Source organism: Apodemus sylvaticus, chromosome 9 (assembly GCF_947179515.1).
Source record: "Apodemus sylvaticus chromosome 9, mApoSyl1.1, whole genome shotgun sequence".
Classification (NCBI taxonomy): domain Eukaryota; kingdom Metazoa; phylum Chordata; class Mammalia; order Rodentia; family Muridae; genus Apodemus; species Apodemus sylvaticus.
Genome location: NC_067480.1, coordinates 2,866,366 through 2,881,388, shown reverse-complemented (window position 1 = coordinate 2,881,388; position 15,023 = coordinate 2,866,366). Strand labels below are relative to the sequence as shown.

Sequence of the window (15,023 nt, the reverse complement as noted above, 5' to 3'; positions counted from 1 at the left end):
TCCACCATGCATCCACCATAGGTTCCAGGATCAAACAACACAAGTGCTCTTGCGGGGCTGGTGAGATGGCTCAGTGGTTAAGAGCACTGACTGTTTTTCTGAAGGCCTGAGTTCAATTCCCAGCAACCACATGGTGGCTCACAACCATCTGTAATGAGATCTGATGCCCTCTTCTGGTGTGTCTGAAGACAGCTGCAGTGTACTTACATATAATAAATAAATCTTTAAAAAAAAAAAAAAGTGCTCTTGCTACCTGAGCCATCTCACAGGCTACTAGGTAAAGAGTTCTTGCCTAACATGCCTGCATCCAATCTCTAGCATTTCTAAATTAATTCGTTAAAACCTACACAATATTAATTTCCTGCTCCTAAAAAGCTGTTTGGCCTTGGGAAGATCTCTTCACTTCTCATTCCTGTGAGGCCCAGATTGGCTTCAAAGTCACCATGTAGTAGCCTAGACTGCACTGCTGATCTTCCAGGGCTCTCACACCCAGATGGGGAACAAGTCGTTCTTATCTTTTCACAGCTCTGGCCCCTGAATTCCAGCTAAGCAAAGTAATTTTCAAAGTGTGTGAGAGGGTGCTATTCAGAGGGCTGAAGGTCAGGGGCAATGCTAGTCTAAAGGCTGAAGAAGGTCAGTCAGTGCTAGTCTGAGGGCTAAAGGTCGGGACAATGCTTCTTAGCAGCAGCACCTTCTGTGATACAGGGAAAATTGTTTCATATGTTACATCATGGTGGGCAGGGTAGGGATTTCCGGAATAGGGTTTACACTTCTTTTCTATCCTTATACAGAGTTGGGGGGGGGGGGTCATAGAGCCAGATGGACAGTAACAGGAATTTTGCAAGGCCCATGCTATGGAGATGTCATAATACTCGGCAGCTAGCTGTTAGTCTCAGGCCATGCTGGTCCCAGATGGTTTTGAGAGGTCTTGAGTTTACTGTAATGCATCCTGCTGTGAGACAGCTCTTGTCTTGCATGGGCCCATCCTAGACATCAGCTGAGTGAGTGATCAGGGAGTCTTTTATCCCTGTCCACGAGTAAGAAAATGAGTTCTGAAAATCCTTGGAGGTCATGAGGTTATAGCCGAGCAAGAGAAAGAACAAGCTAACATAGAGGAGAAGCCTTCATGTCTGTTCTGGGGTACCTGAAGGTTTGCTTCTCTGGGAACTCAGGGGCTGCCTCCTGGACCACTTAACTCCTGTTGAGGTGACCTTCCCTCTTCTTTGCTGTGTCCATGGCAGTTGACAAATGTCATGGCTTTGCAGGGCATGTCATTTAGCATGCAGTAGTTACTCCGGCTGCATATCAGATACAACCAGCTTTCACCAGCTCACCCAAGAGGGACTAAGACATCCTTTCCACAGAGAAAACCAAGATGAGGGTGGATCAGAGAATGAACCAGCCACCTAGGCAACACACGGGGCAACACATCTGCCAACGGAATGCCCACTTTCGGATTTAAATTCAGAAGGAGGGGCTGGAAAGATGGCTCAGTGGTTGAGAGCACCAACCGCTCTTCCAGAGGTCAATTCCCAGCAATCACGTGGTGGCTCGCAACCATCTGTAATGGGATCCGATCCCCTCGTCTGGTGTGTCTGCTACACACAGCTGAAGTGTACTCGCTTCAGTACATAAAATAAAAAAATAAATCTTGAAAAAATGTTTCAGAAGGAACTGGAAGGATAACAGAATATGGTAACTGCCCTGTCAGACCAGAAGAGCAGAGCTCTGTGTTCCGGAGGCAAGCCTCTTGGAAGGACAGTGCAGATGTCTTCCAGCAGGTGGTGGCAGCCACACTGATACCTGGACTAAGACAGAAGAGTCTCAGCAGTAGGAGACTGAAAAGTGAAGAAATTTGATTGCTCAAATAAACTGAAGTATAATTGGGCAGGAAAGGGGGATCTTGGGGCCTGAAGGCTAGCAGAGTGGGGGAGTGGGAGTTTCCTCAGCCCCAGATGGGATCCCTTCCTCAGAGGACACTTGTAAGCCAGGGTGACAGGCTGTGTGTCCCACATTTTCACCGTGGCTCCAAGTATATGCAACAGTTTGAATGCAGGGACAATGGGTCATCCAGGATGCCCAATTAGAAAATACTTTCGACAAACAAAAGCATTTGACCTATCCCCTACTTTGTACTATGATCCGAACAAATGTGCTTCACGCAACGATACCATTCCTAACCACAGGGCACTCTGGTATTTCTATTTAAACACTTTCTAAATAGTGAAACTGCATGACTCACTCTGTTTGATCCCATGACTCATTAATAAATCACAACCTGGAGGTGTAGAAACCTGAGGTAGGAAGTGGCTGTGACACTCCAGAGCAGAATTAATAAATAGAAAGATCCAGAGACCCAGCTCAGGGCAAACAGGACATAGAATAAATCCAGAATGGGCTAAGAGACAGGAGGAGGATCAGAAAGACCATGGCCAGAATTCAGGCTTGAACATCGGGTTCACGAAAGTCATGGATTTGGGGCTAGACAAGGTGTATAGAGTGGTTTGGTTTGGTTTAATTCCCACTTTTTTTTTAAGTAAACCCAAATGTATTCTGTAATTTAAGGTGTATCCAAAGAGCAGAATTGTATAATTACAGGAATTTTCGAACTTTACTAAAACAGGAACCAAAATGATGGAGCTGACCAAGAACTCTGTGTACAGGTGTAGGTCTCAGGACTACCCAGAACAAACAATGTCCGTTAAAGAGTCAGCTGCGCTTTGCTGCGATGGATTTTCTGAGACCGAGAATGTGTCCGTTAGGTAAAGCGCGGTCCGTTCATCAATCGTGTGGTCAGAAGTTTCTGCATTGAGCTAACGTCAAATTCAGAGTTCACCATCCCTAGTCTGGGATTCTTCCAGGCATTTCTTAGGGTGACTAAAAGATAGAAGCACGCTCGCTCTCGCACGGAGGCTCAAAGGGTGTCTTTCCTGTCTCTTTTCACAGCCTCCGCAGTCCCAGGCTTCCTCCAACCAAATCTTTTCTTTTGCAAAGCCTTGGGGTGGCGATAGCTTGCTGCTAATGGAAGATTTTGAACAATGGGTGTTTCTGAGGCGGGTTTATTGAGGCGGTCTTGTCTGTGTCCTGGGGGAGATTGTAAATGAGATGTCAACGGGGGCTCCTTTGTGTGGTTGGCATTCATCCCAACGGAGAGGAATTCCCTTGCAGAGCTGGGATTAAAGTCGATTTCTTGCTCTTCGTAAACTTTTTATCCAACAGCCGGCGCGCAGAGCAACAAATGAGTCACTGGTGCTCCGGTAACTTCCTTCCCGGCTTAGCCAGGCAATGACTCGGCTATTTACACGTAGAAGGGAAGGGAGGGTCCTGCTTAAAGTGTCTGGGATTATTCTCAGCAGCTGAGCCTCTTTACCTGATGGTTGGGAAAGCTAGTTAACCCCTAGCGAGGAAGCCTAACCCCTAGCTGCTTCTCCCACTCCCTTTTTCTTGATTGGTTCTCTTTCCCTTTTAAATCCTAGGACAGAAACAAACCACAATTTCGAGCTGCCTCAAACCATCTTCTCCCCTCCCCCCTCCTGGTTTCTCGGAGGACAGCAATTCTAGAGCTATAATTACTGCCAGCAAAGCTTGGCCTAACTCCACCCTTAGGAGATTAGGCTACGTTTTATTGCCTCTCAGCCCGCCAGGTGCCCAGGGTGACAAGACTGGTCTTTATCTGAGGGCCTGACAGGGTTATCAGCAACTCAAACGGGCCGAACCTGGGGCAGCGGCCATCAAAAAGGTTCTCTTCTCTAAGTTTTTTATTGCTAGTTGATTTACATCTGCACACTGGGGCCCCCTAGCCTAGGGTTTTCCTGCATTCCAGATCCTTCTCCTGTGGTTTTTGTTTGGAACGAAAGCCACAGTGACTGGGCAGTTTCAGGGATGAACAAAGTCAGCTCCATCGAGGCACCAACGCTAAAGAGGCTTTCAGTGTTCTTGGGCGCCTTATGGATTTCGTTTTTACAGTCATTTCTTTGTTGAGAAAAGGCACACACCAAGGTTAGAGGGCACTTGCTGGAGCTGTTTCTCTCCTGCCCTGTAGGTTCCAGGGATTGATCTCAGGCTAGCAGGCTTTGCAGCAAGTCTAATTTACCCACGGAATAGCCGTCAGCCCAAAGTTAGTATTTAATAAAATCCAACCTGTGGAAACAGAAATCTGAAAGAAAAAAATTGTATTGCCCTTTTTGTTTTGTTTTGTTTTTCGAGACTCGGTTTCTCTGTATAGTCCTGGCTGTCCTGGAGCTCACTCTGTAGACCAGGCTGGCCTCGAACTCAGAAATCCACCTGCCTCTGCTGGGATTACCGGAGTGCGCCACCACACCCGGCTCTGCCCTTCATTTTATGGTTCATTTTGAAAACAAGAATATAATCCACACCAGGAAGTGGGAACAGGGCTAGTTTGGGGTCATAAGCATGTCGAGTGTTTGATCAGTCGCCCAAGCAGTCCACTAACATCTGTCTACCCACGCATCGGTTTGAAAAGAATGTTTTGGCAGTGCTGGGGGTGGGGCTCCCCATGCTAGGCAAGTGCTATATACCACAAGCTATATACCCCACCTCAGTTTATTCTGCAACGCAAGCTGTAGCCAACAATTATTTCAGTATCGCCTGAGTCTAAAATGCACTGAGCCACGAATTTAAAGATGGTCTGTGTAGACTTTCAGTGATTGAAAAGTTCGTTTGTGGGGGCCAGAGAGATGACTCAGTGGTTAAGAGCACTGACTGCTTTTCCTGAGGCCCTGAGTTCAATTCCCAGCAACCATGTGGTGGCTCACAACCATGTGTAATGAGATCGGATGCCCTCTTCTGGAGTGTCTGAAGACAGCTACAGTGTTCTTACATATAATAGATAGACAGATAGACAGATAGATAGATAGATAGATAGATAGATAGATAGATAGATAGATAGATAGATCTGAAAAGTTCATTTATAAACAAACTGTAGCCAAGTGGCCCCCACAAAACCCACTATGGACCCACCCTCCTATCAGAAGGGGGGAAAAGTTATCTATGAAGTTGGCCTGTGGGTAAAGAATGGGGAAAAGTGGCTCGGTTATACAATGATTATCTCAAAAAACAGCATGTAGTAGTATTGCAATCTAGGCATCATCCTAACCTGTGGAAAGAGCACAGTGAAAGGACCCTGCAGGGACCCCTACCATTACAATAAAAACTAACAAAGTATGTCTCATGTGCTGGTGAACCTACAGACATCCAGAACTATACCAAAGCAATGACAGAGGAATGCCTATCAAACCTGACTGCACACCAGTAGGGTATGCTGACGAGTCAGAGATAGGAGGGTCAGGAGTTCTAAGCCAGCCTAAACTGTACTTTTAAACTAGGTGTGGTGGCTCATGCCTTTAACCCCAGCACTCAGGAAACAGAGGCAGGCAGATCTCTTTCAAGACTAGCCTGGTGGACAGAGGTCTAGGCCAGCCAGGGCTACATATTACACAGTGAAACACTGGCTCAAAATAAAACAAAATTAAAATATAAAAACCTTGTATACCCTCTGCTCTATATTGGTGATCCAGTACTGAAAGTGATACCACTACAGAATGCCCTGCTGATAGATAGATAGATAGATAGATAGATAGATAGATAGATACACACACACATATACACACACATACTAAGAGTTGGCATGTGTGTTTGAGACATGACTCCTCCAGCCACATTTCTGAAAATTGTCATTCAAAGTCTGACCTTGGAACTGTTAGACCTTAGAACTGAGCGTTCCAGGAGTTGTTGGTGACGTTTTCCAGCCAGCACTCCAGCAGCACCATTCTCTCGGAGAGAATCTTTTTGCCACTGTTACTGTTTTGAGACAGTGGCTCATCTAGCCCAGGCTGGCCTTGAACTCACAATGTAGAGCCTCTGCCTCTGCCTCTACCTCTCCAGAGCTAGGATTACAAGTGTTCACCCACTATGACCAGCAGATACAGTGGCATGTCTGGAAAATAAGTAGGCTTTGGTGGGAAGAACAACTTCCCAGCCAGCTCTATCCTCGTATAGCTGGGGCAAAGCAACCTCTCTCTTGGCCTCCTTTTTTATGTGCTGGCCATACCCTCCACTGCAGGGTTGTTTTTGGAATTTAAAGAGACCAGCTACAGCCTTGGGTTCATTAACAGTGCAAGGGGATAGAGGGTGGAGTAACTTGATACCAATTTTAATCTTGACTTCAAAGGGACTGTAAGGTTGTTGGGTTTTGTTTTGTTTAACTGAAATTTTTGGCAAATGACAAGCATCCCTGTCCTTCCTGTCCCTTTTTTCCATGCTAGAAATATATCCCTGTATATTGTAGGTGTGTGCTCTACCACTGAGCTACACCCCAGGGTGGCAGGACAGTGCAGCCTTCAGGGATACTTTAAATAGTCATGTTGTCAGAAAGCCCAGAGGAACCCCTGGAGAGTTTCTTCTGATCTGTGTCCTCAGCTGTCAGCGAGCTGAGCGGCAGTTGAAGTCTCAGTCTGCTCTTGCTACCTGAGTATGCACGGTGAGGAACAGGCATCCTTTCTCTGGACAATGGAGGCCAATACAGATTAACCTGTGTAGTCTTCCCTTTGAAACTGGAGTGTTTCTAGGAGGGAAGAAGGAGTCAGAAGAAGAATTAAGAGCTTGCCTACACAGCCCAGGGTGCTTGCACTTCCCACACGCCCTGCCCTCCAGACCCTGCTGAAACTAAGAGGAAGGAAAGAAGTTTCCTTTCTGGCTTCTCCACAAATCCTGGTTTCCAAGGCACAAGATTCCTGACCACATTCCTCAGGCTGCTCTCGGTGCCCAGGCACAGGGACAGTGAGGTATCGCCCAAGTCAGTCAGGACTTAGCAGACCCGGGCTCCCATAGATGTGATGGACTCAGATTTGTGAACAAGCCTCTCACTTCCTGAAGCAACGCAAAGGAATCCCTCACAATTGATACTCTCCTCCCATCCAGAGCATGCTATGGCCTTGGCCAGAGGAGGGGTGAATCGCAACTGAGATCTGTTTACTAGACCCAGGCAGGCAGCCGTTTGTGGTTCCCATTTGGATTTGTCCCAATACTCAGGACTCCAAGCCAGTTCTGTTGAGATGAGGTAGAGAAGGGTTCTTGGAAAGATGCCATGATAAAACGAAAACTGTGAGTATAACCTAAAATAAGGGATTTTCAGGGGTTAACAATGCAGCTAAATTTGTAGAGTGCTTGACTAGCATGCAAAAAGTAGTGGTTTTAGTTAAAGTACTACATAAAAGAGGCTTGGTGGTCTGTGCCTGTAATCCCACCCCTTAGAAGTTGAAGGCGGGAAGGTCAGAAGTTCAAGGTTGTCCTCGAGTCCCAGGCAGGGACTAAGCTACGTGAGACCTTACCAAATGAGCAAATAAAATAATAAGAAAGGTTTCAAATATAAAAACAAAAAAATGGGGCTGGAGAGATGGCTCAGCGGTTAAGAGCACTCACTGGCTGCTTTTCTGGAGGTCCCAAGTTCAAATCCTAGCAACCACATGGGCTCACAACCATCCATAATGAGATCTGACGCCCTCTTCTAGTGTGTCTGAAGACAGCTACAGTGTACTTACATATACTAAATAAATCTTTAAAAAAAACAACAATGATATGAAGATTCTCAGAAGGGAGGGTGGCTACGGCAGCATGTCTGTGATCACTTGGAAAGTAGAGGCTGGAGGATCAGGAGTTCAAAGTCAGCTTTGACTACACAGTGAGTTCTAGGCCAGTCGAGGCTATGGGAGGCAAAAGCTCAATAATGATAAGTTGAAAGAACTAGTGGGAGGAAAGGCAGTCACAGAGATACGGGAGGTTTGGGATCCTGGGCCACTCAGCAGCAATCTAATCAGACTCGAGTGTGCCACCAGGCAGAGACAAAGGAGGATTGTCTTAGTCAGGGTTTCTATTCCTGCACAAACATCACGACCAAGAAGCAAGTTGGGGAGGAAAGGGTTTATTGAGCTTACACTTCCACATTGCTGTTCATCACTAAAGGAAGTTAGGACTGGAACTCAAGCAGGTCAGGAAGCAGGAGCTGATGCAGAGGCCATGGAGGGATGTTACTGGCTTGCTTTCCCTGCCTTACTCAGCTTGCTTTCTTATAGAACCCAAGACTACCAGCCCAGGGATGGCACCACCCACAAGGGGCCCTCCCTCCTTGATCAGTAATTGAGAAAATGCCCCACAGCTGGATCTCCCCAACTAAAGCTCCTTTCTCTGTGATAAGTCCAGCCTGTGTCAAGTTGACACACACAACCAGCCAGTTCAAGACTGTTAGGTTAGATAAACCACAGGAGAGAGTAGAGGCAGCATTCCCCTTGCTGGGAATGGAATCCCAGGCCTCAGACATGGATGCATGGTTCATGCTCCTTGGCTATACAACCATCTTGACCCCACGACACTGGTGCCTGACAGAGCAGCTCCACGGCAGAAGCTGACTAGTCATAGCTGAACGTAGCCAGCACTTGACGAGTGCCAACAGAACGGGCAACAACTGGCTGTGTAGTCGTCCCTTGGTGCCGTTAGAGGGTTGGTTCTGGAACACCCTCATGTGCTGTGTTTCCCAGAACATTCAGCTTCTCTCTCCTGTGTGGTCTTTGCATATAGCCTGTGCCCATCCTGCGACATACTGTAAGCCATGCTGAGATTACTTCTTACAGATTACTTCGAATTACAAATGCTTTATAAATATTTTTTGTTTTGTTTTGTTTTGTTTTAATTTTGCGGTTCTAGAGCTCGAGCCCAGACCTGGCCCATACCAGCCAGGCACTCTATTACTGATGTAAACACGTAAAATCTCACTCTAGATGGCCTAGAACTTGCTATACTGACTTCGAAGGCCTCAGACTCAGAGAGATCCTCCTGCCTCTGCCTCCCAAGGGCTGGGCTTACAAGTGTTCACCAACCCACATGGCTAGATGTTAGTTTTCTGAGACAAGTATTCAACTTGTAGCACAGCCTGGCTTTCCTTTTGCAATCCCTCTGCCTCAGCCTTCTGCATGCTAGAATTATGTGGACATACGCCAAACAAATAGTTATTATACTGTATATAGAGGATAGCAAAGAAAAGTCTGTGACTGTTCAGAAATGAGCCAATCCAAACCAAGATAGATTGGATTAAAGACGGTTTACTGGGAAACTGCTCTCGGGCAAGCGAGTTCATTGGCCCTGACGACTGAGGCCAACGGATGTTGCCATGGGTTGGGGTTGGAGGTGGGAGGGTAGAGAGAAAGGGTGCTCACACAAAGAGGAAAAAAAGGAGAAGAAAGAGGAAGAGAGAGAGACCAAAATGTCTGGATTATATAGGGAAGAGGCTCTAGGGTGGTAGCAGCCCTGGGCTGGAAAATTCAAGGATAGGAACAGGGTATCCTGGGTAGGGACAGAGGGGTGCTGGGAGATCCTGGAGGCCAGGTCTACTTTAATATGTAAAATATGCATCTCAGTCCCTTGTCCTGGGGTTCAGAACAAATCCTTGAACTTCTTATATTCCCGACTGCTAACTCACCCACCGGGCAGCCGTCCTTCATCAAAACTCAGTCCACCCTGAGGGGTTGGTGGACCAGCTGCCCAAACAGGAAACCTTATATAAGTCTGTAACCCTGACCTTGGGCCCTGAATCTTCCCCTTCTGTAAACAGTCCATTCAACTCAGGAAGACCTGTAGGCCAGGCTAGGATGTATTTTGAAAAACACACACAAGATTACAAATGCTGAAAAAGAAAAAGGAAAAAAAAAAGGAAAAAAACAATTCCCTAAGTGTAAGAGGAAGTGACTGTGTCTGAGTCAGGAGTAGAAATCAGTCTGTAAAGTCATGGAACAAATGGAAATGAAATGTTCCCGCTGATGAGATGTGCCAGGACAGTCGTCTGTGTGCACAGTTGACTCAACAGCACCTGTTGGCAAAGCCGGGAAGATGAAGTGCTAACTCGAGATTGTATTCCCAGCTGGGAACAACACCCGCCGCCTTGGAAATTAGTAAATCCTGAAGACTGAAGTGTCCCGATTTCAACACGGGTGCCCAGGCTTTAGAAAGGCTGCGGTCACACAAGCCAGTGGCCTTAGTGAGCTTACTCAGATCCCCAAACTTTAACCTTTGACCTTACATGATCTGGGTAAAAACAACTCTAACATCTCATGGTTTCAGGCATGGGCTGTTTTTGACTTCTAGTATTATTTGATTGTCAAACTTCATTAAGATCTGTATTACAGGGCTCAGATCTTAACCCCTGGACCTGAGCCTTCTGAAGAGACACCTCCAACATCCTTCAGTGTCCTCTAATTTAGTTAATTAATGAAAGTTTCTGAAAAAAACAGTTACTTTGATCTGAACCCCTCTGCTTCTGGGTACCGTTTCCAGATGCAGAACTGGAGTGCCCGGTCCTGTGGGCTAAGAGCAGCTCAGGCCTGGGCCTCCATTCCTGCCCATCATTGGAAGTGGGTGGGGCAGTGTCTAAGAGGATCAGACAGCCTAAAAACACAGCCGCTGGCATTTTCCTGGGTGTAGCTGCAGTCTGGGAAGCTGGTCTGGCGGAGTGGAAATCTTCAGTAATCCTTACACACAGGAACCAAGCAGGCCTGATTAGGAAAGCTTCAGACCCAAAGGTGTCTGTGTGGAATATACATCAAGACAAACAGGGAAAATGGGAGTAGTCACAGCGGGAATCAAAGTAAGGAGTCCAGGCTAGTCTTGAACCCTGATCTTCCCACATCAGCCTCAGAAGGAAGAAATCACAGGCCTGAGCCACCAGCAATGCTTACCAGATAGATCCTGTCCCCAGTATTTACTCTCACTGATTCTAGGGGGTCGGAGTCCAGAGGTTTTGATGTGTTAGAATAGTAGTTCATGCCGGGCAGTGGTGGTGCACGCCTATAATCCCAGCACTTGGGAGGCAGAGGCAGGTGGATTTCTGAGTTCGAGGTCAGCCTGGTCTACAAAGTGAGTTCCAGGACAGCCAGGGCTACACAGAGAAACCCTGACTCAAAAAAAACAAAAACAACAACAACAACAAAAAGAATAGCAGTTCGAGTCCGACCACATTAGAGGTTTTACTTTAGACCAAAAGAGAAGAAAGACAAAGAGGAAAAGAAAAAAGGGGCGAACGTGGGGAAAGGTCTGTCTTTTACATAGGCTGTGACATCTGTTTGCTGGTGAGTATGGCAAGTGGGATCTGGGTAGGTATGTGGTAGTCATAGCAACAGCTGACCCTTAGAAGTGACATCCGGAGTTTGGAGCCAATCTGCAAAACTGGTCTTTTGATGTCAACAGGTTTCATTCAGCGAATAATTGTCAATGTGCTTAAATAAAAATGTAGGTGCTCTGAAGCTGGGTCTGGTGGCACTCACCTTTAATCCCAGCACTCAGGAGGCAGAGGCAGTAGATGTCCTAGTTCAAAGCCAGCCTAGTCTACATAATGAGATCCAGGAGAGTGAAGGTTAAATAGAGAAACCCTGTCTCTAAAACAACAACAACAACAATGAAGACATTTTGAATAGATTTCAGCTCTTTATGGGAGACAAGAGTTCCGAACACGTGCGTGTTGTCCCGATGTTGGCCACCAGGAGACGGGCAAGAGCAGGACAACCAGCAGCACTTAAGTTTGTTTTCCCAGACTTTGTATTGAGGGGGAGGAGGTTGGGTGCGGGGGCAGTAAGTAGAGAGATGCAGCTGGCTCGAAAACAATCCATTTGTTCCCTGAAATTATCCCACTCGCCTTTTAGAAGTCAAAGGTTGCCACGTTACCTGTTGCCAGGTTCCTAAGAGGGCTCGGGGGGAAATGTGGGTGAGAATGGCTCTCCTGAAGCCTGGTGCATTTCAAGCTTTGCCCAGCACTGGCGCTGACATTTGGAGAGCAGCTGCGACGGATCTGAGCGTCGTTTGGTTGCAGGTCTAACAGAGGAGTGGCTGCGTCTTACATCATTTCCAGGCATCAAGTGCTTGGGGCTTTTTTTTTTTTTCCTCTTTCCTTTTAATGACTCTTAACTTTCAGATTCCTCCCCTCCCGGGATTTCCATACAGTGCATGCTCTGTGCAAACCAGCCACGCCTCCGGAATCCCAAGTTTTGTAGCAACCTTTTAGTTGGGAATATATATGCAGTATATTTTTATATATATGAATCCCAAATGTTTCGGCCCAGAGAAAAGCCTTTCCTTTCTTCCTGCCTTTCTGAGAACAATGTTTTGTTTGATTAGCCGGGTACTGGGGCTCTCCCTAGAAAAGGCGGGGGCTATCAGTTGAATAGATCTTCAAACCAGACATGCCGAGGCTTGGGGCATTTGTCTGGCATTAGGAAGTGTCTGGGATCCTGGTAACCACCAACTGGTGAGGGTGTGGATGACTGCAAGAATTATTGCCAGCCCCTCCCTCCCTGGCGCGCTCAGGGTCGCTTTTTTTTTTTTTTTTCTTCAGTGACAGGGAAAAAAGTGTTCTCCGTGGAGGATGATTTGAGTGGAAGTCATTCTCACAGCCACCTCCCTGGAGCCAGAAGGAATACTAACTACTGTGGGATGCTCTGTACCTCCCAGAGGTGGGCTGGCAAGAGAGCGCGCCTGGTCCTTGCCTCTCACCACAAGCCACCGCGATCTCTCTGGGTGGCCTGGAGAGGGGGAAGCTGTAAATATTTTTGAAATAGGGCAGTAACTTTTCCATGTGGACTCTGTTGAGCAAAGTTTCTTCAACGTTTTGTTAAGTTTTTTAGAAATTATATATACTTGGGTATTTTCTCTTTTTAAAATTTTCTATTGTTTGTGTTTGTTTGGTAGTCCTGAGGATTAAAGGCAGGCCTTTTTGAGACAAGAACGTTTCTACATAGCCCTGGCTGTCCTGGAACTCACTCTGTAGACCAGGCTGGCCTCAAATTCACAGAGATCTGCCTGCTGGAGAGATGGCTCAGTGGTTTAGAGCACTTGCAGAGGAGGAACTGTTCGATTCCCAGCACCCTCGTGATGCTGCGCGGAATCCGGTGCATTTTTCTGCTCTCCACAGGCAGCAGACATGCGTGTGGTATACAGACATACACTCAAGGGGTGGGGGGTTACCAAATGCATAAATTTTAAATAAATATTTTAAAAGAAAGAAAGAAAATTGATCTGTGCTTGTACATTCCCAGGAACTGAGTCCTCAGTACAGAACAAGGTTCTTCTGCTCCATATATGAACAATGTATGACTATACATCTTACAGAGTTTTTGTTTTATTTCTTTATTTATAATATTACACACACACACACACACACACACACACACATAAATATCTTGTAGACTAGGATGGCATCAAGTTCACAGAAATTTGCCTAACTCTCTAGTGTTGGGATTAACACTAGAGACGTTTTTTTGTTGTTGCTGTTGTTAATTAAAATTGCATTTATTTATTTTGTATGTGTATGAGCATACATATCCCACGATGTGCATGCGGAAGCCAGAGGACAACTTGGGAGAGTCATTTCTCACCTTCGGCCATGTGGGACCTGGGGATCCACTCAGGCTGTAAAGCCTGGCAGCTGGTGTCTTTACGATCAAGCCACCTCTCACACTCATGCTGGTTCTGTTCTTTTAATTTCTCTCGTTTAGTTGTTTTGCGTGCACTTGTGTGATCTTGTGTGCACGCTCTGGTGTGCATGTGAAGGTCAGAGGATAACTTGCAAGATTTGGTTCTTTCTCTCTACCACGTGGTTTTAGAAGTGATGTCTTTACGTTCAGGTGGGAGTGGACATCCTAATCAAGGCCCTCTCCCTTCTCTAACCTCTTTGGGTCTTCAGACAGGTGACTGAGACCATCACAGACATGGCTACCACTTTACCAGAGTCTGGGAGACAAGAGGCAGCACGGCAGGGGTTAAAAGTATAGGAAACAACTTACCAGTCAGCTCCGGTTTGTTTCCATCACTTAGCGGGAAGCTTGCCTATGAGCTGCTGGTTCAAATCTGAGTAGGCCCTTGCTCCGAGCTAGTCTGATGGCAGAAGCATGTGGGAGGGGCATGGGAGGTGGAGTTGAATTGAATTGCTTATCACTCACTCTTCAAACCCTAACCCTGGCAGTAAAGTTATGTGAAAGGTTTCATGTAGTATTTGTTGATCATCGGAACACATAACTAAGGGGATCTCATCCTATTACGTATTCACTCCGTCTTCCTGAGCATGTGATATTGTATCATGACAATGCAGGATTTCTTCCTTTGATTCTCAGGCAATCCGTGGGAAGAACAGTGCCAACATAGCCTTATTCTTTCTTTTATGGTTGAGGGAATTACTCTAAATCACAAGGCAACAGAGAACAGGGCAGTGAAATAGGGCCCTCTTGTTTATGATTCATCTTAGGATATTTTCTTGCTGACCTTTATTTTAAAAAAAAAAAAAGATTTATTTATTACATGTAAGTACACTGTAGCTGTCTTCAGACACCCCAGAAGAGGGCATCAGCTCTCATGGTTGTGAGCCACCATGTGGTTGCTGGGATTTGAACTCAGGACCTTCAGAAGGGCAATCGGTGCTTTTAACCGCTGAGCCATGTCTTCAGCCCCCTTGGTGGCCTTTAAAGAAGCATGGCCAACACGGAAGTGAGCGTTTTATTAAGTGAGATGATCCAAGTGGCAGCTAGGACCCATGTTGAAGCTGTGTGAGTTGCTGTAACCACAGGGTGCCAGCCCAGCCGTGTGTGCCTGGGGAAGGTGTGGAAAGAGAAGGCAGAAGTGGTGGGAACCAACTTCAGCCCACTGCACTGGGCGTGCTCCGTACTGGCAGAAGGTCGGGTTCTACTTGGAAATGCTTTTTATCTTCCTTTTTCTAAATCGTTCTCCCTACATGGGAAGCTGAGAAACGGCCACAGCATTTCCAGTTGCTGAAAACTGTGACAAGATGGGTGTAGAGGGGTTGAAGCCTCCGGTGAATGCACTAGACATTTGCCTTGGTGATGCGTCTTGAAGGGAGACCTAGGGTGGCACTTCAAGGTGTGGCATAATAGAGACTAAGCAACTGCTCAGAGGCAGTCTATAAATGCGCGTATAGTTTGTGTGGGGTTGGAAGGCCTCTTAGTGAGTGACTGTGC

At 46.5% G+C, this 15,023-nt stretch overlaps 1 protein-coding gene across 1 annotated transcript in view; it reads left to right on the top strand.

Moving 5' to 3' along the window:
• The window catches only part of Dlgap1 (DLG associated protein 1), an 865,098-nt gene that overhangs the window by 797,668 nt on the left and 52,407 nt on the right, over positions 1-15,023 (top strand). The window lies entirely within an intron of this gene.